General features: G+C 43.4%; 1 pseudogene; it reads left to right on the forward strand.

Moving 5' to 3' along the window:
* Positions 1-803: 803 nt before the first annotated feature.
* Positions 804-3,288, forward strand: LOC127190895 (zinc finger protein 385A-like; annotated as a pseudogene).
* Positions 3,289-4,301: the final 1,013 nt, after the last annotated feature.

The raw sequence follows: 4,301 nt of genomic DNA on the forward strand, positions 1-4,301 counted from the left end.
CTTTGATAAAACAAAATAAACTTAATCTCTTACAAGAGAAATTGGAAAAGAGCCTCGAATTAATTGTTAGGAGAAAACTACCTAAATAGAACATGAACAGCTCAAGCCCTATGTCAAATAATTAATAAGTGGTACATCATGGAACTTACCAGGTTTTGGAAGCCCAAGGACACTGTCAATAGAAGAAAATGGAAGCCCATAGATTGGGAACAGATCTTTCACCATCTCCATATCTGACAGAGTGCTAATACCCAAAATTTATAAAGAACTCAAAAATAATAAAATTTAAAAAAAAGGACAAACCAACAAATCAAATACAATTAAAATGGCTTACAGAGATAAACAGAATCTTCAACAGAGGAATTTCTAATGGCAGGAAAGCACATAAGGAAATTCTCAACATCATTAAACAACTGGTAGACACCAGGGAAATGCAAAATAAAATGACTCTGAGATTCCATCTTATATCCATCACAATAGCCAAGGTCAAAAAACTCAAGTGAAAGCACACATTGGCAAGGGTATAGAGAAAGGGAACACTTTTCTCTTGCTGTTGTGAGAGAAAACTTGTACAATCATTTTGGATATTAATCTAGCACTTTCTCAGAAAATTCAGAACAGCTCTATATGAAGGCCCAGCTATACAACCTGTGGGCATACATCCAAAAGGTACTTCACTATACAACAAGGACATTTGCTCAACTATGTTTTTAGCAGTGCTATCCATAATAATCAGAAATTAGAAACAGCCTAGAAGTATCTTGAGTGAAAAGGGGATAAAGAAACTGTGATACATTTATACAATGGACTACTACTTGCTGGTAAAAACAAGGGATCTTGAAATTTGGAGGAAAATGGATGGAATTAGAAAAGATCATCCTGAGCAAGGTAACCAGACCAAGAATGAACACATGGTATGTACTCACTTATAAGTGGATACAAGCAATAAATTAATGGATACCCATACTATAATTCACAGAACCCAAGAAGCTAAGCAACAAGCGAGAATGAAAATATAATAGATAGCAGAAGTATATGAAGAGAGAAAACAGGATAAGAGAAGAGGGGAATGCCAAACCACCCACAAAATATTTGACCAAAATTTTACCTGGCTTACAAAATGTGATGGGATAAAGTTAGAGTAGAAATTGATGGAATGTGCAATCCATTCCTCTGAGAGGCTCCACCCAGTACCATTACAAAATAGATGCAGAGACTTCCACCCAAACATATGGTACCTGGAAGAGAATTTTGTGGAAAAATTGGGGAAAAGATAGAGGGAACTGGAGGGAATAAGAACTCCACAAGAAGACCAAAAGAGTTAAATAATCTGGGCCCAGGGGTGCATATGGAGACTGAAACACCAATCAAGGACCATGTGTGGACTGGATCTAGACCCTCCACACATACATAGCAGATGGGCAGTTTAGTCATGCTATATCTCCCTAGTAAGTGGAGCATGGACTTTCTCTGAAATGGATTTCATTGCTTGCTTTTCTATGACTTCCCTCTGGTGGGGCTACGTTTCCTAGAGTCATTGGAAGAGGATGTGCTAAGTCCTGATGTGGCTACATGTGCCAGTATCCCAGCAAATATTAGTCAGATGCATAGACAGATGCATTTCACTATAAGAGATTTTGAGCTGCCTTGAAGATGCTTCACTCATAATGCTTCTCTATAAATAAAATCACTGCAGCTATGGTCTTATGTAGATCATACAGAATAGTCTTAAAAAACTGGTCCTCCTGCATGGCCTCCGTACTGCAATTGCCAAGCCTTTTGGGATACTTTTCTGCCAAATGGATTGTGTTTTCCAGACTTAATATGATGTTATGTGCCTGGTATTATTGTAGCTTGAAAGGCTTTGTTAGCATGATGTCCCAAAGAAGTCTGCTTTTTGACAGGAGGCAGGGATAAGTAGATCTGAGGTCATGAGAGGTCAGGGAAAAGACTGGGGGATAGGAGGAGGGGAAACTGGTATTGAGACTTAAAATATGAGGGAAAAGTACAAAAACATTGCACTCAAATGTTAGCTGCAATGGTATTATCTTTTATGTGAAGGGACATGTAAAGTGTCAATAACTACTGGAAGGAAAAATAAATGTGTTTCAAAATAAAAATATTAAATGATTTAAAATTATATTATGACTTTTTATTTTAAAGAAAACAAGGTTGCATTTTTAACAAAAGTTTGCACAAATATGTTAGTTTTGCTTCTCTCATTTATAGCACTTAAGTAAAAATAAAAATATCAGTCAATAACTCAATAATCATAGAATAATTTAGACCGGTATTTAACTATTATTTTCTATTTTAAAAGGTTTGCACCCAGCTAGGCAGGTCTCACAGACCAGAGCCTCTTGGGCAGGGTGCCATGTCTCTGGCCCGCTGATCCAGCCAGGCCCGCTGGGCTTGGCCCTGGCCTGGGTCTTCTGCTCCAGGCTACTAGAGCACTACAGGATGGACCCAGTATAGTACACAAATTTGGAGGACCCTTACTCCAGATCAAACCACCATTCATATCATGTAATGTCTGTCAAATCTGCTTCAATTCTCAGAGCTAGGCTGAGGCACACTACAGTGGTAATTGTCATGCCCATAAAGTCAAAGGCAGGGAAGCTGCCAAGATTCAAAGCTGGGAACCTAGTGTGGGAACCAGAAGATCCATCTCCAGCAGGCTGCACTCCCCCAAGAGTGAATGGATTAGCCCCTCCTCTAGTTTCCATGGAGAATGACCTGGGTCTAGCCCCAGAATACCCTGGCTCCACATCCTTTCCCAGTGCTCTAGAGTCTGGACAGGGTATAATCAACAGAGAAGGGGAACTTCAGTCCCAGCTTCCATGCCTGGGCGTGGCAAGGAAGACAAGTAGAAGGCTGTACTTTGCACTGTGCATGGTGGCTGAGAACTTCTTGTCCCAGCTTGAGACACACAACAAAGGCACTAAGCACAATACAATTTTGGAGGCCCAAAGCGGGCTGGGGCCCATCAAAGCTTATCCTAGGCTGGGGACTCTAATTTCTGGGGAACAAGAGGCTCCTGTCTAAGACCAAGCCTTCCACTGTAAGATCTGCAACATCAAGGTCAATTCTGAGGTCCAGTTGAAACAGCACATCTCCAGTTGCAGGAAGCAAGATGTAGTGGCCTGGAAGCCCAATCCTCTACTAAGCTGTAACAAGAAACCTAGGTGTGCTGAAAAGGTGACAACACTACATATCACACACACTCTACTCCACCCAGCCCCAGGACCCATCCGAACTTTGCACTGACCTTTCCTCTTCTCCCCCTGATGACTGCAACTCTAAACCCTCCCATGAATTCCCACACCTCCAGCTGGGACCAAGGCTGTCTTCTCCTCCCTGTGCTTCATGACTGGTCTCCCCTTTCACCCCACCCAAAATTATGGGGTTCCAAGGAATAGTGGCATCAGTGGAGGGGCTTTATAAGAGCGGGAACAACCGAGGAGGTAGGGAACCTCACCACTTCCCTTTCCTCTCCCATAGAAATGAATGTCTCAGGCACACCCAGCTGACCTTGGAGATATCCACTCCCAATGTCCATGCAGCCCTTCTCCTCCAAACCTAGCCATGGTAAGGACCCAGGAGGAGAGCAAGGATTTTCTTCCCAATAAGCAGATTCTGGCATCCCTACTCCAAATTAAAGCACTTCCGTGAGCAACCTTGTCATCTGCAGGGGATTGGGAGCAGATGGTACACTGGTTCCCTTTAGGCACTTTGGTTTTACCCCTTGCAACCTCACTGTTTCCACCCCACACCGTACCACAGCCCCAAGGGAAATTGGGCCCATCACAGGTGGCTGCACTTGGGGACAACACAGGCTCTTGAATGGGAGCAAAGAGATGCCCTCATACACCCTTGCTTTGCCTTCTTCCTTCCCGGTCCGGTTTCCATTATTTTCTACAGCACCCATCACCCTAGGATTACCAAAGCAAGGCAAGGGGTGTCCTGTCCAAGTTCACCACCACCTTGTCTTCTGCAAAACTGTGGTAAAATGCAATTAAAGCCTTTTTCCCGTCCCATCCCGCTCCTATCCACAAGATTTTCTGCCTGTAACCTCCCTGATTCCAGTCTCCAGACCTCATGGCTGTCCCTTTCTGTGACACGCCCGCTGCAGAACTCAGGCGGGGGCATGACCCCCAATCTATCCCTTCTGTGGTTGCCCTGTGGTCAAGCACCTCCAGCTGCTGACCTTGGATGGGAACGGGGCCAAACTGGCCCTTGTCTCCCTATGAACAATAAGCTATGGATTTGGTCTGCCCTCCACAAAATAAAAAGAAACAAAG

The sequence above is a fragment of the Acomys russatus genome, chromosome 6 (assembly GCF_903995435.1).
Source record: "Acomys russatus chromosome 6, mAcoRus1.1, whole genome shotgun sequence".
Lineage (NCBI taxonomy): Eukaryota > Metazoa > Chordata > Mammalia > Rodentia > Muridae > Acomys > Acomys russatus.